This window comes from Aquarana catesbeiana, linkage group LG10 (assembly GCF_042186555.1).
Source record: "Aquarana catesbeiana isolate 2022-GZ linkage group LG10, ASM4218655v1, whole genome shotgun sequence".
Classification (NCBI taxonomy): domain Eukaryota; kingdom Metazoa; phylum Chordata; class Amphibia; order Anura; family Ranidae; genus Aquarana; species Aquarana catesbeiana.
Window position 1 is genome coordinate 37,677,698 of NC_133333.1, and position 25,456 is coordinate 37,703,153.

The following is a 25,456-nucleotide window of genomic DNA, read 5'->3' on the forward strand; positions in this document are numbered from 1 at the left end:
TTCATGTGCAAATTCTATAATACAGTCCATTATCATCCCCTCCAATTGTTTACATAGTATTTATGTAAAGCCTCATACACACGATCGGACTTTGTACAAACTTTCCCGTGGATTTTTGTACAAAGGGAGTTGGCCGTAAACTAATTAAGTATACACACGGCAGGACTTTTTCAGCAACAAAAACGAACGTAGTGACATTTCAACGTACTGACGACACTTCAAAAAGAGGACGTTCAATTCTCCGGCGCCACCCTTTGGTCAACTTCTATATTGTTGTCTGATCTTTTGCATTGGTCCTGAGCATGCATGTATGTAGTTTGTACAAAAGTCCGATGGTTTTGTGTACACACGATTGGACACTTTGCTCCATCGGACTTTTGTTGCCGGAAAGTTTGTCCGTTCGCACAGCTAACAAAAGTCAGATGAAAACCGAAAAAGTTTGTCCGATGGAGCGTACACATTGTCGGATGTTGCCTTAAAACAGCTAATTTACATGTTTGTTGTCAAAAAGTCCGATCGTGTGTACGGGCCTTTGGACTTACTGGCCTGTAGTTTCCAGGTACATATCTTTGCCCTTTTGTGAATATTGTTCCACGTTGGCCTTACGCCAATCAGCTGGTACCATTCCAGCCCTCAAGCTGTCCATAAAAATTAGGAATAATGGTCTGGCTATTACTTGGCTATGTTCTTTGAGGACTCTTGGATGTAAAGTATAGGTCCAATCTGGAACAATGTATCTATGCAAAAATTGCCAAACCTAAACTTCAGCTTTACCAGTACCGCATCTAACAAACACTGAAATGCCTACGATAGGAGTACTGACCCGTTAAAGACAATACTAAGCTGTGGTAAACAGTCCTATTTCACTGTATCTTACCTGTTTAATTTTTTATAAAATAGGTTTTAAAGCATTTCAAGTCTCTCAATGCAGCACATTAAGCATTTTATCGCTGCAAACCCCTGAGCCCAATTTTATCACGGTAAACACATCAAATTTTCCTTTTTTCGCTTTTATTTTTTTATAATGCACTCTTCTTGCCAGATATAACTTCTTATTTTCTTAGGAAGAAATGAACGCAATATATTTTATTTCAATGCAGATAAGAGCTCTCTTAAAAAGCACATTGGAATATGTTTTGGAATATTACACAGGCCTGGGAGAGGCAATTTTGGACAAAGATAGCAAAAACACGGACTTCTCTATTACTCCCATTTGCATAAACTGGTTCCTGCTTGCGGTAAAAGCTGCTGGCAAAGGATGCAGGATGTTAGGCTTGTCTTCAATGTATCCTTTTGCATAATGATGTGCATTGGGGGAAAAAAAAATAATATAAATGGCATAGTGTATAGGAAAGCAGGAGCGCATCCACCGCAAAACACCATCTGGGAATAAAATGGATTTCTTCATTATGGCATTGTCCTATTAAGGGCAAGTTTTGCATAAGCGAGATGCGAGTTGCGCCAAGGACATTAATAGACTTGTAATCTGTAAGGACAGAGCAGTGACTGGGAATAGAGCTGAAATAATAGCGCACAGACCTGCTCTGTTGTGTGCCGAATTATACCGTGTGATCTGTTTTGAGAGCCAGAGAATAATGCAGCTTTTGTGACCAGGATCGCCACTATAGAACTAAAGATTTAAGCAGAACTCCAGCCAAAAACAACAAGATAAAAATGAATAGCCCATTAGGACTTAATACAAAAAAAACTGCTTTTTTGCATTATTCTCCCTCAATCCAGAGATTTCTTCTGCAGTACTTTTTTCTTCTGCTTGATCTCTTTAGTCGGATGGCCAACATCATTCAACCCACTTCCTCTTCTCCAGGTTTTCTGGACCCACCCTCAGCCTGTGATTGGACAATGAAGGAAGAAGAAGCACAGTAATGAGCTCATCTCTCTGTCACTCTCTCCTCCTATCAGCATGCTTCTTGTGCTGCTTCTTCCTCTCACGCTCCAATTTTGCTGTACAGGAACTGCAAGACGGTTAATACTAGGTCAGATTCAGGTACTAATACTGCTTCTATTAAAAATATATGATGTATTAACGACTTCAGCCCCGGAAGGATTTACCCCCTTCCTGACCAGAGCACTTTTTGCGATTCAGCACTGCGCCACTTTAACTGACAATTGCGCGGCCATGCAACATTGCACCCAGACGAAATTGACGTCCTTTTTTTTCCCCACAAATAGAGCTTTCTTTTGGTGGTATTTGATCACCATTGCGTGTTTTTTTTTTTTTTACGCTATAAACAAAAAAAGAACAACAATTTTGAAAAAAACGCAATATTTTTTACTTTTTGCTATAATAAATATCCCCCCAAAAAATATATTAAAAAAAACATTTTTTTTCCTCAGTTTAGGCCGATATGCATTCTACATATTTTTGGTAAAAAAAAAATCGCAATAAGTGTATATTGATTGGTTTGCGCAAAAATTATAGCGTCTACAAAATAGGGGATAGTTTTATGGCATTTTTATTATTATTTTTTTTTATTAGTAATGGCGGCGATCTGCGATTTTTATCGTGACTGCGACTTTATGGCGGACGCATCGAACACTTTTGACTGTATTTTGGGACCATTGTTATTTATACAGCGATCAGTGCTATAAAAAGGCACCGATTACTGTATAAATGACACTGGCAGGGAAGGGGTTAAACACTAGGGGGCGATCAAGGGGTTAAGTGTGTCCTAGGGAGTGATTCTAACTGTGGGGGGGATTTTTTAAATTATTTTTCTTATATCTATTTTATTTCAGACTGGTCGACTCGGATTGGATATTGATCCGCTGAGTCTGACATAGCTTGCGACCAGTTCCGGGTTGGGTTACAAGTAATAGTCTATTCATATGGGGCAATATGGTGCAGTCACATGTGCTACCTAATACCTCCTAAGGTAATGTTTGGACTCACAGTTTTTCTTTTTCTTTTCACTCTTGGATCTATTTTTGGCACTCTTCAACCTTTTTTGTTCACCTGTGGTTCTCTCTACACATCCTTTCACGCATGTCACCAATTCTTTTACCCAACACATATTCACTGTATGATTTCTCTCACTTTTACAATATTCATGCTACGCTCATCATTTTTCCACTCTTTCTCACCCCCCCTTTTTTCTCCTCCCTCATTATATCACCATTATTTTGACACATGGTATAAATTGAGTGGCAATCCTACCTATATTTTTTATGAATTATTCCCTTTAATTGGTCTTTACAATTTGGTATATAAATACAACTCTGAGCCCCGTTTTTTTACTTACACATATGACACATTTGGAGACTTCAGTCCCCTAGTGGCCGTTTTGTCCACTCATTAATTTTATTAATTTGTTTTATACATAATGGGCGTTTATTTAGTTTGTCTCTTCAACTTCATCACAGGTTTGGTTTGCTTTTCGGCCGGCTATTTGGCCTGGCAGGCGGTGCGTGAGAGTGTGACCTCTCGTAAGTTACATCACTGGTTTGCTGCCCCGGTCTGGGTTGCTGCGGCGATAGAGGTGCCTGGGACTCCTTTCTGGGGAAGAGGAAAAGATAATTTTTTTAAGGGATCTCCATGTGGGAGGCTTCTTTTTCTTCCTGCTGGACATACATTGTTGGTTAATTACACTATATCCGTGTATTGTATGTTAATTCTAATTTTAGTATATATAATGGGATTCTTATTTGTATACCAATCTTATATATATTTTCCAGCAGACTGACCCTCTGAAGAAGACCCTTAGTGTATGGGTTGCAGCTTTAATGTTCATGATATCAATTTTTTGTTATGAATATATGTCTGCAAATGTATGTTTAGCTGAATTACAATTTTAAAGTACTTCCCACTGGAGCTCATTGTTTTAACTTCCATGTCATGTCACTTTTGTACAAATAAATATGTCTAATTTTTCATACATTATTGACTCAATTCGTTACTGTGCTGCCTAAAAACCCCACCCCGGGGAAATTCCTCCTTCTTTGTTCCTATTTCACAGGGGTGAGCAGCAATTTTTTCTTCTCTCTTAGTGTCCCCTCTTTGCAACAATGCCACATCCTGACCACTTCAATACAGGGCATTTATACACCTTCCTGCCCAGACCAATTTTCAGCTTTCAGTGTTGTCGCAGTTTGAATGACAATTGCGCGGTCATCCATCACTGTACCCAAACTAAATTTTTATCATTTTGTTCCCACAAATAGAGCTTTCTTTTGGTGGTATTTGATCACCTCTGCAGTTTTTATTTTTTGCTAAACAAATAAAAAAAAAATTTGAAAAAATAAAACTTTTGCTTTTGTTTCTGTTATAAAATTTTGTAAATAAGTAAGTTTTCTCTTTCACTGATGGGCACTGATAAGGCTGCACTGACAGGCACTGATAAGGCGGCACTGATGAGGTGGCACCAATGAGCGGGCACTGACGATGGGCACTGATATGCAGCACTGATGAACACTGGTAGGTGGCACTGATGGGCACTCATGGGTGGCACTGGTGGGCACTGATGGGTACTGATAGGCGACACTGATGAGCACTGAAAGGCTGCAAAGATGGGTTCTTATGGGTGGCACTGATAGGCGGCACTGCTGAGCACTGATGGGCACTGATAGGCGGCACTGCTGGGCACTGATGGGCATTGATACGTGACACTGATGGGCACTGATATGCGGCACTGATATGAGGCACTGATAGGCATTCCTGGTGGCACTGGCAGTGGTAGGCATTGTGAGTGGGCACTGATTGGCAGCTGCCTGGGCACAAATTAGTATTTCCCTGGGGGGTCTAGGGGGGGCACACCTGGTGGTCCAGTGTGGATGGCCATCCTGGTTGTCCTGGGCGGCGTGATGGTGGTCCTGGGTGGGATCCGAAGGGGGGGCTGTGCTGATAAACAATCAGCTCAGACCCCCCTGTCAGGAGAGCAGCCGATTGGCTCTCCTCTACTCGCGTCTGTCAGACGCGAGTGAGGAAAAGCCAATCACCGGCTCTTCCTATTTACATCGTGATCAGCCGTGATTGGACACGGCTGATCACATGGTAAAAAGTCTCCGTCAGAGACTCTTTACCTAGATCGGAGTTGCGTTGTGTCAGACTGACACACCGCAACAACAATCGCCGTGATGCGCCCCCGGGGGCGAGCAGCGGCTTAATATCCTGATCACATCATATGACGTCCGGTCAGGATATTGAAACCACTTTGCCACCGTCATTCTGCTATATGGCGGGCGGCAAGTGGTTAAAGGGGACATACCTGTATGTCCATTTGCCCAGCCGTGCCATTGTGCCGAAATATAATTCACTGGTATAAGCAATCATAATGTGTAAAAAGAAAAAAAAATCCTGATCACTTCTCTAGAATATTACATTGTTACTATAGTAACACTGTATTGCTCTGGTCACAATGTGCTAGAAAAAAAAAATCTTAAAATTTTTTTTTAAAAATCTTAAAAAAAAAAAAATCTTAAAAAAAAAAGAAAAAAAAATTGAAAAAAAACTATTACATTTTTATTTTTTACATACTGTCACCAGTCAGTGTCCCTGATCACCACCACACCAGTAATATGATAACGCTGGACCTGCCTGGTGACAGTATGTAAAAAAAGTGACTTTATTTTTTAATTTCTTCATTTTTGTGACAAAAAATGACAATTTAAAAAAACTCTCTATCCCTTTCACTAAATACCTTGGACTGTCTACTTTCCAAAAAGGGGTCATTTGGGGGTATTTATACTGTCCTGGGGTTTTCAGGCCTCAAGAAATGAAAGTCCATCAGTACATCAGGATTGATCAATATATATAAATATATACCCGCGCTATCCCTGTGTACAAACCACCTATTACTCAACTCTATATACTAAAGGGGGGCACCTTACACCACTATGCGTCCAACCACCTGTATAAAATGCAATAAATCTATATAGTCACAAAAAAGGTGCAGCGCTCTCCTTCAATAAAGTGCATTCAAATTATAGTGCATAAATAAATACCTGAAAACAGTGTAAAAATCATCTATATATACAGTCCATCTTTTCTTTTAAATATATATATATATACAGTCCATAAATAAATAATTAAATGTCCGTGAAAACAAGTGTACAGTGTGCAGTGTTGGGTGTATGGGACTGCACACTTGTTTTCACGGACATTGAATCATTTATTTATGGACCGTATAGATATTTAAAAGAAAATATGGACTTATGTAAATTTATATATTATATATAGATGATTTTTACACGGTTTTCAGGTATTTATTTATGCACTAAAATTTGAATAAACTTTATTGAAGGAGAGCGCTGCACCTTTTTTGTGAATATATATACAGGTGATACTCGAAAAATTAGAATATCGTGCAAAAGTTAATTTATTTCACTAATGCAACTTAAAAGGTGAAACTAATATATGAGATAGACTCATTACATCCAAATCAAGCTGTGATTTGTCATAATTGTGATGATTATGGCTTACAGCTCATGAAAACCCCAAATCCTCAATCTCATAAAATTAGAATATGACATGCAATCAATAAAACAAGCATTGTACATAGAACAATGTCGGACCTCTGAAAAGTATAAGCATGCATATGTACTCAGTACTTGGTTTGGGCCTCTTTTGCAGCAATTACTACCTCAATGCGGCATGGCATGGAAACTATCAGCATGTGGCACTGCTGAGGTGTTAAGGAAGACCAGGATGCTTCAATAGCGGCCTTCAGCTCTTCTGCATTGTTCGGTTTCATGTCTCTCATCTATCTCTTGGCAATGCCCCATAGATTCTCTATGTGGTTCAGGTCAGGTGAGTTCGCTGGCAAATCAAGTACAGTAATCCCACGGTCATTGAACCAGGTTTTGGTGCTATTGGCAGTGTGGGCAGGTGCCAAGTCCTGCTGGAAAATGAAGTCAGCATCCCCATAGAGCTCGCCTGTGGAAGGAAGCATGAAGTGCTCCAAAATCTCCTGGTAGACGGCTGCGTTGACCCTGGACTTAATGAAGCACAGTGGACCAACACCAGTAGATGACATGGCTCCCCAAATCAACACAGACTGTGGAAACTTCACACTGGACTTCAAGCATTTTGCAGTGTGTGCCTCTCCATTCTTCCTCCATACTCTGGGTCCTTGGTTTCCAAATGAGATGCAAAATTTGCTCTCATCAGAAAAGAGGACTTTGGTCAATGGAGCAACAGACCAGGTCTGTTTTTCTTTAGACCAGGTAAGACACTTCTGACGTTGTTTGTTTTTTTCAGGAGTGGCTTGACAAGAGCAATACAGCAGTTGAAGCCCATGTCCAGGATCCATCTGTGTGTGGTGGCTTTGGATGCAGTGACTTCAGCCTTCTTGTGAAAGTCCCCTTCTTGTGAAAGTCCCCAACACTTTTGAATGGCCTTTTCCTGACAATCCTCTCCAGGCTGCGGTCATCCCTGCTGCTTGTGCACCTTTTTCTTCCACACTTTTCCCTTCCACATAACTTTCTATTGATGTGTTTTGATACAGCACTTTGGGAACATCCAACTTCTTTTGCAATTTTGAGGCTTTCCCTCCTTATGGAGGGTGTCAATGATGGTTTTCTGCACAACTGTCAGGTCAGCAGGCTTTCCCATGATTGTGATTCCTACTGAACCAGACTGAGAGACCATTTAAAGGCTCAGGAACCCTTTGCAGGTGTTATGGCTTAATTAGCTGATTAGAGTGGGACACTTTGAGCCTAGCATATTGCACCTTTTCAAAATATTCTAATTTTCTGAGATTGTGGATTTGGGGTTTTCATGAGCTATAAGCCATAATCATCACAATTATGACAAATCACGGCTTGAACTATCTTGCTTTGCATGTAATGAGTCTATCTCATATATTAAAAATTAAGAAAAATTCCGCGCTTAGGAGTAATATGAACTCCCTATAGCCAACTTCACAAAAGTGAAATCCAAGAATGTATAAAATCAAAGAAAGGGAAAGTGGCTCTGTTCTACGAAACCAAACTATCCTAAAATGTAAAATGGGGGTGGTGGAAAGTGTTCCAGGTGGTACAGGGGAACAAATTCCCAAACACAGGTGTGAGGCTGTGTGCACTGTATGGTAAGTACCGTGTAATGGCTTATATAAACATGTCCAAAGACTATACAATAAAAATAAGATAGTTAGTGTCCATATATCAAAAATGAACTCCCAAAAGTGACTGGTGCAAACTCAAAAAATGGCGACAGTCTATCATGAATTCCAGTGCCAGAGGAATATAAATGACTCTTCCGTGCTCCCCTCTCATATTAGCCCTCACCAGAGCGCCTTACCCCTGCAGGGGTGAAAGGCATGTACTAAAGTATACTCCTATTCCTGGTGGCCCACTAGCCGGGGTATTTCCTCCTCCACTGCCTGGTATGGATGGTCGGATATCCACCTGGAAGAGACCTCTTGGGGTAAGTAGCGTAATAGTGGGGTGTAAACAGGCTCCTAGTATTCCACTAGTGATGTCCTCTTCCCTCCACTGCATGCTTGGAGCATTCGGGTATCCACATGAAATTTAGTAAAAAGAACGGACCCTCATAGCGTTCCACCGTAAAAGCAATAAGTATTTTATTTTAAAAAAAATATATGCAATAGATCCTAGTTAAAAATGGGGAGCTCCAATTGCTCCGGTTGACATAAAAAAGATAACACTAAACAAGAGAGTCTCGGGGTCTGGACGGCGTGCGTAACAAGTGTCGTAATGCGTACCAAGTCCTGCCTTACACGTTTTGTCATAGGACGTCGCCTGCGGCAATTTTTTTATGTACTTACATACTTTTTATTATTAATATATTCTTTTACTGTTTGATACATTATAGCACATGTTTATATAAGCCATTACACTGTACTTACCATACAGTGCACACAGCCCCACACCTGTGTTTGGGAATTTTTTCCCCTGTACTACCTGGAATACTTTCCACCACCCCCATTTTACATTACATGATAGTTTGCTATCTCATATATTAGTTTCACCTTTTAAGTTGCATTAGTGAAATAAATGAACTTTTGCACGATATTCTAATTTTTCGAGTATCACCTGTATATACCATAGTTTGTAGACTGTATAACTTTCCTTCAGACTAAATAATAAACCCTGATTTGGGTTATTTTCACCAAAGAAATGTAGCCGAATACATTTTGAACTAAAGTCATAAAGAAATATTATTTATTTGCAAAATTTTATAACTTTATATATTTATAATTTTTTTTTTAAATGTTTATTTAGCAAAAAAGAAAAAACCCAGTGGTGATTAAATATCACCGAAAGAAAGCTCTATTTGTGTGAATAAAAAATCTTATGAGTACAGTGTCCCATGACTGTGCAGTTGTGATTCATAGTGTGACAGCGCTGAAAGCTGAAAATTGGCCTGGGCAGGAAGTGCCCAGTATTGGTGGTTAAGGATGCTTGAAATCGACATAGACAATCAGTAGAGGGCTAGAACACATTGCTTCCAAAGGCTGTATGGGCAACAGTAGAACAGCTCTCTTGACAAAGAGGGAACACCCTCGAAACGCGTTACTGCCCCCTCATGAATGTAGCGTGTGGCCACAAGGAGTAACGGTGGCGGCAGATGCCATTCTTGGTGTTTACGTTATTTGTCTTTCAAAGTGGGTCCCACTAGAGCTGGTTTCAGGATCTTCTACCGCTGCCCATACAGCCCTTGGAAGCAATATGTTCCAGCCCTCGACTTATCGTCTATGTTGATTTCAAACATCCTAAATGTAAGTGTGCTATTTCTTTCTATGTAATATATACTACATGTTTTTAACAGCATTTACGCTCCTGTTCTTCAGTTTCTATGTCAGCTTAGATCAGCCCGGGTCTTTTTGGAGGAAGCTGCAGGATCCTGTGATTGCCTTTACAGACTCTCTCTCTGCCTTCAGGACTAACTGTTGTTTATACACTTTCACACTGGGGATTGTGAGCTGATGCTTTACTGTGCGCTATAGTGGTTTGCTTTTACATTATTCTCCAATAATAATCCATACACATCTACTACTTAATGGCCCTGTGAGCTATTTTTCATCAAATCGGTTCTTACTGTGTTTTATTGCCTCTTTGTAACTCTAGGATATATACAGTTCAACAATATTGTATTAATTATTATTTATTAATAGTCACAACCATAACCACTCCCAAACCTCCCCCCCCCCCCTACTTCTTGTTAGTTGCACTGCACTATGCACACTACACATCCCATAATACATAGTCCATCTCAGGAGTGAACAAGATGGTGACTACATTCCTACATACTATGGATCCATGGAGAACAAACATAGCCACCCTCCAACAGTAAGTCGGCTCACAGCAGCAAAAAAAAAAAGGAATTTAGAGATTTGGAGGAGAGATTTTTTTTGAGTCAACAATTCATACTTGAGTAGAACATTTTTGAAACCTCAGTGTATTGTCACTTTATTATTCACATTGTGAGAAAACACCAGAATAAATTATCAAAGGCAGCACCAATAAAGTTAATGGCAGTGCAGCCTTACTACGGTAAATACACCTTGCCTAATCACTTGTTAGAGGAACATTAACTCAGTCTTGCCCAAATCGGGGCTCTCTTTTCACTGTGGATCACTGCTTCCTCAATGGGGGGATTTTTAGTCCACTGCATAAAGAAAAGTACAGTCCCCTGTTAAAAGACTGCTTGTAGATAGTGATAGTAAGACACAAGGTTGGCCAGTAAGCCTCTCACTAAGCCAGACATGTGGTGAAGTTCTCCTGGTCATTGTCCAGATTGGCCCGAAGCAAAAAGAAAAAAAGAAAAATAGGCGAAGGCCAGGCATGACTGGGCTAGCAGTGGAGTCCAGGAGTCAGAGAGTTAATAAAATAGCTTGGTCAAGAGTTCAGGATAAGAGGCACATACCTTGATTGGAGGCTTTAATGGATAGGGAGGGGCAGCAATAAGGTGGAGACGCAAGGTCCAAGAGCACTTTGAGGCAACGGACAACGAAGAAACTTTCTACTCTCGCGCCCTTTGGATAGTTGACTTGGTGGTTGCTGTGGAATGGCAGTTGGGGTCCTTGGAGGTGTCCAAATTTTACTGCGTAACATCACACTAAGGACCCGTCTATGGTATGGTGTCCTCTGTATAATCCCAGTTAACATTGGTTAAAAGGAATTGGTGAAAATCGAGGTGTCAGTGGAAATTTGGTATTGTCCTCGAGCCGGTGTTCTGCGGCTGAGGACCTTTAAATGGTTCCGCTGATACAAATTTGTTGTTGGTTCGTCAGTGCCTCCAAGGATTGGCAACCCTGGTCATTATCAATATTGTTATTACATTTCTGTTTAAAGGACTGTTGATTTGTTTTTTATTGTTATTAAATGGCAGCTATGACTAATTTTCACTCCAAAAGTGTGGCAGTCTTATCATTTTAGCAGTAAGTGGCAGATGTTGTTCAAGGGGGCCGTAGCGGTCTATGGTGGCAGGTTATGCACTACATGTGGTATGCCTTAGTCAAGTCTTGGGTCGCTCTCCTGGCCATGGTGGTGGAAAGCTGAGCGCAATAGAAGGTACTTTTTTGAATTAAAGTTTTTGAAAATCCTTATGCCGCGTACACACGATTGGACTTTACGGCATACTTGGTCCGGCGTACCGGATTTCGTCGGACAATTCAATCGTGTGTGGGCTCCAGCGGACTTTGTTTTCTCAAAAGTTTGAGGGACTTAGATTTGAATCATGTTTCAAATCTATCCGACGGATTTGAGTCCGGTCGAAAAGTCCGCTCGTCTGTATGCTAGTCCGACAGACAGAAACCGACGCTAGGGCAGCTATTGGCTACTGGCTATGAACTTCCTTGTTTTAGTCTGGTCGTACGTCATCACGTACAAATCCGTCGGACTTTGGTTGATCATGTGTAGGCAAGTCCATTCATTCGGAAAGTCCGTCGTAAAGTCCATTGAAAAGTCCGCCGGGCAAAGTATGCCGTAAAGTCCGGTCGTGTGTACACGGCATAACATATACCCAGTGAAGTGACTGGCCGCAGGTGATACACAGAGATGAAACAAATCCTCCTACATGAGTTGTACCTGTTTATTTGCAGTCTTCTCTTCTCTACAGCCGTTCAAAGTCCAGAATAATAACGCTTATCTGTATATGTAAACATCCCTTGTAATAGGAATAGGGCATGACAGGTCCTCTTTATGGAGAGATGTGGGGTCAATATGACCCCACATCTCTCCTCCAGGCTGGAAAGCCTGCGATAAAAAAATAAAACAAAACAATCTTGGCTTTCCAGCCGAGTACATGGCAGTATTTACAACTGCCAGGCCGGCCATAACGTCGCGTCTGGGCTTCCGAGAGTCACAGAGACTGCCGGGGAGCATCTAGTCACCAGTGTTCCTAAATCCTAAATGTAAGTGTGCTATTACTTTTTATGTAATAAATACTACACGTTTTTAACAGCACTTACACTCCTGTTCTTCTGTTTCAATGTCAGCTTAAATCTGCCCTCTCGGCGGGAAGTGGTTAAACAACAGTGTATAATGGTCAACCCGCAAAAGCCAAACAAAAAGGTATATGCATGGTAATTCAGGTATATATGAGGGGGTGCTGATAAGTTTTGAGCCTTACCCAGAAAAAAATGATCTAGGAAGCTACAGGATGTACTGGCCAATTTGTCTATATTCATAGGTGTAAAAATCAACTACCTATGATTTTAACTTATTTTTCTTTTGTAGGTCCAAAATGAACATGGCAGCCCCTCCAGAAGAATTCAATGTGGAAGAACATAGGACCATAATCAAGTTCCTGTTTCTCTAAGAGAAGCAAATCCATGATGAAATGTCACAAACTATGGGTGTCAGTGGTCCTTCATATGCAACAGTTAAACATTGGGTTGCCAATTTTAAAACTGGCCATTTCTGTGTTGAAAGTGAGAAACCCAGTGGAAGGCCTGTTTTTGTCTCTGTGCCTGCAAATGTGAAAGCCATCCATGACATGATCATGGAGGACCGCCGAATATCAGCAAAAAGTATTGCTACATATCCGGTAATATCATGTGAGAGAGTTGGTGCCATTATCCACAATGACTTGGAAATGAGAAAGCTTGCAGCAAAGTGGATCCCAAAACTTTTGACTTTTGCAGGCACAGAAACAGGACTTCCACTGGGTTTCTCACTCTCAACACCGAAATGGCCAGTTTTAAAATTGACAACCCGAAGGGCCACCGTCACCCAGAGTTTGTGACATTTCATCATGGATCTGCTTCGCACCTTTCCCTTTCCCATATGGTCCTACGCTCTTCCACTCTGAATTTTTCTGGAGGTGCTGCCATGATCACTTTGGACCTGAAAAAGAAAGATATGTTAAAATCATAAGTAGTTGATTTTTGCACCATTGAATATAGACAAATTGGCCAGTACACCCTGCAATTTACAGCTTCCTAAATCAATTTCTTCTGAGTAAGGCTCAGTACTTATGAGCACCCCCTCGTATACCACACTACCCAAAGACATCAGCCTGCCAGATACACTGCTCATCCCCTGCGAATTATTAGGCTATCCATTATAAGATCGACCAGTGCTAGCCCCCTATCATTGGGCCCATAACTTGTCAAATTTACCAAAGCTACCCCTATGCTGAAAAATATATTTTTCCAATCGAATAATATCTCCCATATGGGCTATCCACTCCTTCAGTGTGGGAGGGTCAGTGGTAGTCCAGTGCCATAATATTAACTTGCGGGCCTGGAAAGGTGCCCTAGCTATGGCTTGCCTCCACAGGGAGATCACATAGAATCTCCAATAAGCATTGTTTTGGTTCCTCTAGCACCTGAACCTGAAACACCCGGTTGATGGTAGTGATAACATCCTTCTAATAAGGGTACAGTTTTGGACAGTTTTGGACAGTGCCACATAAGGTGGAGCAAATCTTCATGGTCCCTACTGCATCTTGTACAAGTAGGGTTTTCCCTCTTGCCCATGTGGAACAGCCTTGCTGGTGTGTAGTGCAAGCACAGACTTTAATATAGCTTGTCCTAAAGAATTCCACAAGTGTACATAGATCTTGTTTTTGGAGTTTCCTACCCAATTTACTCAATCATATCCAAGTTCTTCATGAATAAAAACAACAAAAACAACACCCCCTAACCTGGTCATTGCAGAAACGTGTGAATGAGCCTGTGTGCCTGCTCGGTGGGGTGAAGAATTGTGAGGAGACCTGGACAGTATTGCTGAGGCTCCTATGGGAGTAGCAATACACATGTAGAGCCTTTAAGGGATAAAACATGGGGAAAGTGTATGTATTGTAGAGATGTACCGTGTGTCTCTTTTTATTTTGCCCTGAGGTACATTTTATGAAGGAGTGACAAACTTTTGTCTGGTGTGTGGAGTAGCATAGAAAAGACCTCTGTCTGATTACTGGGTCTTGTCTCCAGATCCTTTAAAGTGTTCATAAAAAAAAAAAAAAACTCAATAGCTAAAGTGTTGTAAATGCTAGGAAGCCAAGGACACAGTGAATTCCAGTAACCATAAAGTCAACAGCTGTGTGAAGTAATACCCAAAAATAACAACAAGCGCAAATAATAGACTTTAATGCAGGCAAGTAAATATATAAATCTATTAAAGCAGAACACCATGTAAAAGATTTTTTTTTTTTCAAATATGTAAAGTGAAAATTTACTTAACTGTGTGTCTGTTTTTTTTAACACACTATTTATTGAAACCTGTCTCAGAAAACATCTTTCTTGTATGGTTTCAAAACATGGTAGACACTACACCCAATGGAAATTTAACCAGTACTGAATCTCCCCATCCACTTCCTATTATTAGAAGAACATCTGCATTTTTGCTGCTTTAATGAATTAGACCAGGGGTCTGCAAACTTTCTAAACAAAAGGGCAGCCTACGGTCTTTCAGAATTGAAGGGGGGCAGGTCTGTAGCCAGTGGGTGTAGAACATGCCCCCACATGAATGGGAGTAGATAACATTTCAGGATTAGTGGAAGTATATAAATTACATAGTGCCTGTGGTCAGCAGGAGATGTAATAGTGCCCAATAATTGGTATTAGTGGGAGGAAAAGTGCCCCTTCGCTGGTGTCAGTGCAAGGAATCGTGCCCCATCATTGGTGCTGGTGGAAGGACTAGTACCTCTGTACTGGTGTCAGTGGAAGGAATGGTGCCTCATCGTTGGTGTCAGTGGAAGGAATGGTGCCTCATTGTTGGTGTCAGTGGAAGGAATGGTGCCTCATTGTTGGTGTCAGTGGAAGGAATGGTGCCTCATTGTTGGTGTCAGTGGAAGGAATCGTGCCCCATCATTGGTGCTGGTGGAAGGACTAGTACCTCTGTACTGGTGTCAGTGGAAGGAATGGTGCCTCATTGTTGGTGTCAGTAGGAGAAATGGTGCCTTATTGCTGGTGTCAGTGGAAGGAATGGTGCCTCATTGTTGGTGTCAGTAGGAGGAATGGTGCCTTATTGCTGGTGTCAATGGAAGGAATGATGCCTCATTGTTGGTGTCAGTGGAAGGAATGGTGCCTCATTGTTGGTGTCAGTGGAAGGAATGGTGCCTCATTGTTGGTGTCAGTGGAAGGAATGGTGCCTCATTGTTGGTGTCAGTAGGAGGAATGGTGCCTCATTGTTGGTGTCAGTGGAAGGAATGGTGCCTCATTGTTTGTGTCAGTAGGAGGAATGGTGCCTCATTGCTGATGTCAGTGGAAGGAATGGTGCCTCATTGTTGGTGTCAGTGGAAGAAATAGAATCCATTTATCTGTGGGAATGTGTCAATGGGAGGAATAGTGCTCCAAGTGCCAGATAAAGGCCAGCAAATGGCAACATCCAGCCCATGTGCTGCAGTTTGGAGACCACTGAAATAAACATTGTATTTCAGTTTGAGGATGGTGCTAACCAAATTCCTCTACTGTCAGATGGAGTAAACTAGGTAGATGTTGGATGTTTGGGCTTTGATTAATCTTTTTTTATAGTTAGTTTACATGCACTTAACTGGATTGGATAAATCCAAAATTCAGAAACAAATACGTAGGGAGTAATGATATATACACGTCAGATTTTTGCTTTTAGGTGTGCAGTAGTGAAGACAGTAATATGTCATAACATGTTGTGTATGTGCCAGGAAATTAAGCATATTTTCAACATTGTCTTGCTTCAGTTGACACCGGGTAGCCATTACGTCAATGTCATTGCAACCTTTTTCCCATCTATAATGCCAAGTGTATTTTAAAGTGACACTAAAGGTTGTTTTTTTTTTTATATATATATAAATAACAAACATGTCATACTTACCTCCACTGTGCAGCTAGTTTGGCACAGAGTGGCCCCCGATCCTCGACTTCCGGGGTCCCTCAGGGGCTCTCGCGGCTCCTCCCCACAGCAGATAACCCCCTAGGAGAAGCGCTCTCCCGGGGGGTTACCTTGTGAGCGCGCTCCCAAGTCCAGCATTCGGCATCCATAGAGGCAAAATGAAAAACTCGGCCCCGCCCCACGCGCTCGCGTGATTTGATTGACAGCAGCGGGAGCCAATGGCTGCGCTGCTATCAATCTATCCATTAAACAGCTGAGAACCCCAAGCAGAGAGGCAGCGCGGCCCGGGGTCAGGTAAGTAAAACGGGGGGCTGGGGGCCAGTCACTGCCAGGTGTTTTTTCACCTTATTGCATAGGATGCATTACGGTGAAAAAACACGAAGGTTTACAACCCCTTTAAGCCAAAACTTTTTTTATTGAGTTTTGGTTTTAGTGGTGAGAAGATGGAGCACCTGCTGGGTTTTTATTGCTGTTTGCATGCCTATTAGGCTTCTTCCACAGACAGACTCTGAAAAGCTATCCATAGTGCATTACTTGTCAGATTGTGGGTTATGCCGTGTACACACGGGCGGACTTTTTAACCGGACTGGTCCGACGGACCGAGTCCGGCAGACAATCCGACCATGTGTGGGCTTCATCGGACCTTCAGCGGACTTTTCCAGTCGAAAATCTGACGGCCTTAAGATTTGGAACATGTTTCAAATCTTTACATCAAAACTCCGCCAGACCCAGAAATCCGCTCATCTGTATGCTAGTCTAACGGACAAAAACCTACACTAGGGCAGCTATTGGCTATCAACTTCCTTATTTTAGTCCTGTCGTACGTCATAACATACAAATCCGTCGGACTTTGGTGTGATCGTGTGTAGGCAAGTCCGTTCGTTAAAAAGTCTGTCGGAAGTCTGTCAAAAGTCCGTTGAAAGTCCGGTTGAAAAGTCCGCCCGTGTGTACGCGGCTTTAGAGTTCATTTACAGGCAATCAGGAGCTAATACCATCACCTCCTGGTTCGCCTTTTTTTTTTATCCCAAGGGGGATTTTACATTGAAATACCATTCCACAACTGCCATAGCCATGTTCAGCACAAAGTTGTGGCACGGTCACATTAAATTTAAAGTGATTGTAAACCTCAGGCATGAAATATGAACAAAGCATATCCCTCTATAGTGTGTACTTGTCTCAATTAACCGCTTGCTGTCCGCCCCATAGCAGTTTTACTGCTACAGGGCGGCAGCTGTGTGCCGCATCACGTATATATACGTGAGCCTGCACTTCCGCCAGCAGGGGACAGCAGGGGACATGTGCCAGAGGCATTGCTAGGTGGCAAAAAGACCAGGGGCTTCAGCCCGAAGTTGAACAACCGGGGGGGGGGGATTGGTCGCGTTTTTTTTTTTTGGGCGGGATGGTGGGGTTGTGTGACTTACCAGTGACCATTACACTGACGTACATACACTGAGCTACATTATACACTGACCTACATTATACACTGAGCTACATTATACACTGACCTGCCTGACCTACACACACTAACAGTGACCAGCCTGACCTACACACACTAACAGTGACCAGCCTGACCTACACACACTAACAGTGACCAGCCTGACCTACACACACTAACAGTGACCAGCCTGACCTACACACACTAACAGTGACCAGCCTGACCTACACACACTAACAGTGACCAGCCTGACCTACACACACTAACAGTGACCAGCCTGACCTACACACACTAACAGTGACCCCAGCCTGACCTACACACACTAACAGTGACCAGCCTGACCTACACACACTAACAGTGACCAGTGACCTGCTTGACCTACATACACTAACAGTGACCAGCCTGACCTACACACACTAACAGTGACCAGCCTGACCTACACAAACTAACAGTGACCAGTGACCTGCTTGACCTACATACACTAACAGTGACCAGCCTGACCTACATACACTAACAGTGACCAGTGACCTGCTTGACCTACATACACTGACCAGCCTGACCTACATATACTGACCAGCCTGACCTACATACACTAACAGTGAGCAGCCTGACCTACACACACTAACAGTGACCAGCCTGACCTACACACACTAACAGTGACCAGCCTGACCTACACACACTAACATTGACCAGCCTGACCTACACACACTAACAGTGACCAGTGACCTGCTTGACCTACATACACTAACAGTGACCAGCCTGACCTACACACACTAACAGTGACCCCAGCCTGACCTACACACACTAACAGTGACCAGCCTGACCTACACACACTAACAGTGAAAAGCCTGACCTACACACACTAACAGTGACCCCAGCCTGACCTACACACACTAACAGTCACCAGCCTGACCTACACACACTAACAGTGACCAGCCTGACCTACACACACTAACAGTGACCAGCCTGACCTACACACACTAACAGTGACCAGCCTGACCTACACACACTAACATTGACCAGCCTGACCTACACACACTAACAGTGACCAGTGACCTGCTTGACCTACACACACTAACAGTGAAAAGCCTGACCTACACACACTAACAGTGACCAGCCTGACCTACACACACTAACAGTGACCCCAGCCTGACCTACACACACTAACAGTGACCAGCCTGACCTACACACACTAACAGTGAAAAGCCTGACCTACACACACTAACAGTGACCCCAGCCTGACCTACACACACTAACAGTCACCAGCCTGACCTACACACACTAACAGTGACCCCAGCCTGACCTACACACACTAACAGTGACCAGCCTGACCTACACACACTAACAGTGACCCCAGCCTGACCTACACACACTAACAGTCACCAGCCTGACCTACACACACTAACAGTGACCCCAGCCTGACCTACACACACTAACAGTGACCAGCCTGACCTACACACACTAACAGTGACCCCAGCCTGACCTACACACACTAACAGTGACCAGCCTGACCTACACACACTAACAGTGACCAGCCTGACCTATACACACTAACAGTGACCAGCCTGACCTACATACACTAACAGTGACCAGCCTGACCTACACACACTAACAGTGACCAGCCTGACCTACACACACTAACAGTGACCAGCCTGACCTACACACACTAACAGTGACCCCAGCCTGACCTACACACACTAACAGTGACCAGCCTGACCTACACACACTAACAGTGACCAGCCTGACCTATACACACTAACAGTGACCAGCCTGACCTACACACACTAACAGTGACCAGCCTGACCTAAACACACTAACAGTGACCAGCCTGACCTACACACACTAACAGTGACCAGCCTGACCTACACACACTAACAGTGACCAGCCTGACCTACACACACTAACAGTGACCAGCCTGACCTACACACACTAACAGTGACCAGCCTGACCTAAACACACTAACAGTGACCAGCCTGACCTACATACACTAACAGTGACCAGCCTGACCTACATACACTAACAGTGACCAGTGACCTGCCTGACCTACATACACTGACCAGCCTGACCTACATACACTGACCAGCCTGACCTACACACACTAACAGTGACCAGCCTGACCTACATACACTAACAGTGACCAGCCTGACCTACATACACTAACAGTGACCAGTGACCTGCCTGACCTACATACACTGTGTGTCTGACCTACCTCAGCTCAGCTGTGGTGGGTGGTCACAGCAGGCAGTCAGTCACTCATCACCATCAGAGAGGAGCCGAGCCGAGGAGGAGAGGAGAGTCAGCCGCCCGCCTGAGCAGGGATGTAGCGTTCCCGCCTTCTGGAGCCTGCAGGCTAAGATGGACATCACATCACACGTCCCGCTGTCCTGACATTGGCGCTGCAGGCTCCAGAAGGCGGGACCTGCGGCACTCGGCCACTTTCGGCCGCTATGGCAGTCGGATACTTTCGGCCGCACTCGGCCCCTTTCGGCTGCACTCACAACCAGATCGGTTCCTGGCGGCCGGCGCTAGGGGCTAACAAGGGAATTCAGCATTCCATATACTCGGGGCTTTTGGGGGTCACATTCTGGGCTTCCGCCCCCCCTAGCCACCCCCTCCCGACGCCCCTGACATGTGCGCATCGCATCGTTAGGCACACACTTAACCCTTTGATCGCCCTAAATGTTTAGCCCCTTTCCAGCCAGTGTCATTAGTACAGTGATAGTGCATATTTTTAGCACTGATCACTATATAAGTATCACTGGTTCCCGCAAAGTGTCAAAAATATCAGTTAGTGTCCGACTGCCCGCCGCAATATTGCAGTCCCACTATAATGCCGCGTACACACGATTGGAAATTCGGCCAGCAAAAGGCCGATGAGAGCTTTTGGTCGGAAAATGTGTGTGTGTGTATGCTCCATCAGACTTTTGCTGGCCGAATTCCCGCCAGCAAAAGATTGAGGGCAGGTTCTCAATTTTTCGGTCGGAAAAAGTTTTGATCGAAAATTCCTACCGTCCGTACCAATTCTGACGCGCAAAATTCCTACGCATGCTCAGAAACAATTCGACGCATGCTCAGAAGCATTGAACTTCATTTTCTCGGCTCGTTGTAGTGTTGTACGTCATCGCACTCTTGACGGTCGAAAGTTCTGAGAACTTTTGTGTGACCACGTGTATGCAAGCCAAGCTTGAGTGGAATTCCGTCGGAAAAAACCATCCAAGATTTTTCCGATGGAAAATCCGCTCGTGTGTACGAGGCATTAGTCTCTGATCGCCTCCTTTACTAGTATAAGAAAATAAATAAATACCAATTCCATATATACAGTATGTCCCATAGTTTGTAGACGCTATAGTGTCCACGTAAACCATGTACGTTTATTGGGATTTTTTTTTACCAAAAATATGTAGCAGAATAAGTATTGGCCTAAATTTATGAAGAAATTCAATTATTTAAAAATTGTTATTGGGTATGTTTTATAGCAGAAAGTAAAAAATAAATTTTTTTTTCAAAATTGTTGTTTTTTGTTTCTAGAGAAAAAAATAAAAACGCAGTGGTGATCAAATATCACCACTTTTTTTGGATGCTCTATCAATATCAAGTCTGTGTTTCAGACATATTCAATGCCCACCGGCAATTCTTCCCTTTGTGCTATTGATCTGCATTTTTAATGTTGCTTCAATGAAACGTTGAAAACCGTCTTTACCATTCAACTATATGTAAGTTAATCATTATAACAATCAAACACCTAATTATGTATGTTATGATGGTAATATTTTTTCACTTTAAAAATAATGATCCAATATTTGAATTGTGTCTTAGATGAATTCCTCCTTCTGTTACAGCCCTGAAGAAGGACTATACCGCATCCCGAAACACATTGGGTGTAAGGAGGTCTTTCCAAAAAATCTTATATTTATGGTGATAGTAATGAATTGTACTGTAAGAAATCAGCGCATCAATGTTTCATTTTATTTTAATTATGATTAAATAAAATTGTTGCTATTTTATTATTCTTGCACACTTCTTAGAATATCATTGGCTGCCTTAAAAGTCCTCTTAGGGGAACCCTTCCTTTCCAATATCACCAAAAGAAAAATCTATTTGTGGGGAAAAAAAAAGACATTAATTTTATTTGGGTACAGGGTTGCATGACTGCACAATTTTCAGTTAAAATAACGCAGTGCCACATCGACAAAAATGGCCTGGTCATGAAGGGGGTTGAATCATTTGGAGGTCAAGTGGTTAATTAAAGCACTAAGTGTCATTTCTGTCTGCTGCCTCCTTCCTCTGCTATCAGCATGAATTACTTCTGACACCAAGAGATAAAAGGTGACAGGGGAGGGACCTCCAGCCTCAGCTCTGTTTCTGTGTGCTGTGTGAAGGGGGGAGGGGTGTCACTTCTCTCCAATCAGCTCTCAGAGCTCTCCACCCTGAGCTCTCTCTGCCCTCTATTTTCTGAACTCTCAGACAAGCTTTTAAATTCAGCACTTTTAAGGGATGTAGAGAAGAGAAGACTGCAAAGTATTTACACCCCTAGAAATTTTCCATATTTTGTCAACCAAAAAAACATAAATGTATTTTATTGGAATTTTATGTGACAGACCAAAGTGGCACATAATTGTGAAGTGGAAGGAAAATGATAAATGGTTTTCATCATTTTTTACAAATGAATAAATTCATAATTAATTATATATATATATATATATATATATATATATATATATGTATATATAAATAAATATATATATATAAATAAATAAATAGTGGTGTACGTTTGTATAGCGCCCCACTGAGATAATACTTTGTAGAACCTCCTTTCACTGCAATTACAGCTGCAAGTCTTTTTGGGGATGTCTCTACCAGCTTTGCACATCTAGAGAGTGACATTTTTTCCCATTCTTCTTTGCAAAATAGCTCAAGCTCTGTCAGATTGAATGGAGAACGTCTGTCAACAGCAATTTTCAAGTCTTGCCACAGATTCTCAATTGGATTTAGGTCTGGACTTTGACTGGGCCATTCTAACACATGAATATGCTTTGATCTAAACCATTCCATTGTAGCTCTGGCTGTATGTTTAGGGTCGTTGTCCCGATGGAAGGTGAACCTCCACCCCAGTCTCAAGTCTTTTGCAGACTCTAACAGGTTTTCTTCTAAGAATGCCCTGTAATTGGCTTCATCCATCTTCCCATCAACTCTGACCAGCTTCCCTGTCCCTGTTGAAGAAAAGCATCCCCACAACATGATGCTGCCACCACCATGTTTCACGGTGGGGATGGTGTGTTCAGGGTGATGTTCAAGCTTGGGATTTTTTTTTATAACCTAACCCTGCTTTAAACTTCTCCACGACTTTATAACTGACCTGTCTGGTGTGTTCCTTGGGCTTCATGATGCTGTTTGTTCACTAAGGTTCTCCAACACACCTCTGAGGGCTTCAGAGAACAGCTGTATTCATACCGAGATTAAATTACACACAGGTGGACTCTATTTACTAATTAGGTGACTTCTGAAGGCAACTGGTTACACTAGATTTTAGTTAGGGGTATCAGAGTAAAGGGGGTTGATTACAAATGCACACCACACTTTTCAGATATTTATTTGTAAAAACGTTTGAAAACCATTTATCATTTTCCTTCCACTTCACAATTATGTGCCAGTTTGTGTTGGTCTATCACATAAAATCCCAACAAAATACATTTACATTTTTGGTTGTAAAGTATAGGCCTGGAACTAAAAAGTGCAGCATAGGTGGAGGGTCTGCATGACTGGGTTGCTGGGCAGGCTACAGTCAGGCGGTTAAGAGGTTCGGTTTGAAATGTAGGTAGGTTTACCTGATTGGATGACATAAGAGGGTAGGGTGTGGCTGGGGTGTGGCACCAGTGATCTAGCAGAAGGGGGGAGTTGCTGTAGGTCAGTGGGAGCCAGAGAATCGAAAAAGACACTTGCCCACCCTCCCTCCCTTTAATTTTCTATGATTTTTACATGAGCCGTATTGTCCCGTGGTTGTTTCTTATAGGGGCAATGGGTGCTGTAGAGGGCTATAGCTCAGGGGTATTCTTTACACAGGGCATTTGGGTTCGGTTCTGTCATAGCAGCAGGCAGGGGTCTTAGGTTTTTGAAGGTGGACAGGTTCAAAAAACAGTAGGTGGAGTGTAATGGGTTGGGCCCATCTCGGTATGGGTGTACCTTTACTAATCAGTGACGTCAATAAGGGGCTATCAGTCATTGGACTGCATCAGGTGGTAAATTGGTATTAAATTGTCCCTGAGCTGGTGTAATTGCGGCTGGGGGCCGGGATAGGGATGTGGTGGTTGATACAGCCGATGCGATAGAGGGAAAACGTGCCTTCATTAACCTAAGGCTCAGGAAATAGTCAGTTAGGTACATTATGGTTAAAAAAATTACGTTGGTTTATGCAGTATAGTTTAATATGTTATTTTGAGATTTATGGTTTTGTTAAAAAAAAAGCTGCTTTGGTAATTTAAATCCAAAGTAAGTGCTTGTGTCTTTACTAGGGTAGTCGGGGGTATGGACTAGAGATGTAAGGTCACGGCAGCTGAAGCATCAGCAATACCTCAGTCATGACAAAATGTGGAAAATTGCAAGGGGTGTGAATACTTTTTCAAGGCACTGTATGTAGGAGGATTTGTTTAATCTCTGTGTATCATCTGAGGATAGACCCTTCACTGCGTATATGTAAGGGTTTACAACCACTTTAATGGTTGTAATGGGTGCCTGCCACCTGCATCATGCCCAGTAAAGACTAGTGCCATGCACCGCAAAGCAGCAGCGTCTGAACTGCCCCATTCAGCAATAAGCTAAACATACGTGGGCATCGTTGCCGTGGCCCTCTGCCAAGGAGATGCGCTCTCTCTGTTTGTCCCGTAATCTCTATCACTGGGACTGCATTTATTGGATAATCCAAAATATTGAGTTGCCATTGAAACAGGAAGAGAGGGGAAATCTTCAAATGGTGACTCTTGTTACAGTGACAACTAACTAAGAGGGGATTTACCTCACTTTGGAGAGATTTGCTCTGACTTTCTATTGTCCTGTGTGGGATAATCTCATTATAAACCCAGCATTGCATGTGTACCTCCTACCTGCTTCTTTTTGGGTAAAACCAGGCACGGTTTGTCTGAATATGGGACCAGGGGAGGATCCGGGGGGGGGGGGCAATGGGGCAATTGCACCCCCCCCCCGAGAAATTTGTGGCAGGCAGGCAGGTTGATCAGTCAGCGGGGCCGGCGGCTGAGCCGGTGGATCAATTAGTGGGGGCTGCGGATCAGTTAGCGGACTGGCGGGTGAGCGGCTGAACAGGCCAGTCGGCAGGTGAGCGGCGGGCGGGGGAACAGAGAGATGACATCATCTCTCACCGCCCGCCCTGCATCACCGCTCTCCTGCCCTCACTGTGCAGCTGCGGGCAGCAGAGAGATTAAATCATCTCTCTGCTGCCTGCCTTCAAGCTGGGACACAGCAAGTGAAAATCTGCACCATGTAGCTGTAGCAGGCAAGTGACACAGCAAGTGACAAACTGCATCTGGTGGCAAGGTGACGTGGCAAGTGACACAGCAAGTGACAATCTGCAGCGTATGGCAGGTGAGGTGGCAAGTGACAATCCCCACCTTGTAGCAGGCAAGTGACACAGCAAGTGACAATCCGCAACATGTGGCAGGTGACAATCCGCAATGTGTGGCAGGTGACCTGGCAAGTGACAATCCGCAACACGTGACAGGTGACATGGCAAGTGACAATCCACAACGTGTGGCAGGTGACGTGGCAAGTGACAATCCG

At 43.1% G+C, this 25,456-nt stretch overlaps 1 protein-coding gene across 2 annotated transcripts in view; it reads right to left on the reverse strand.

Moving 5' to 3' along the window:
- GRIK5 (glutamate ionotropic receptor kainate type subunit 5) overlaps positions 1 to 25,456 on the reverse strand; it is a 591,069-nt gene that overhangs the window by 226,705 nt on the left and 338,908 nt on the right. The gene's annotated exons all lie outside the window — the stretch shown is intronic.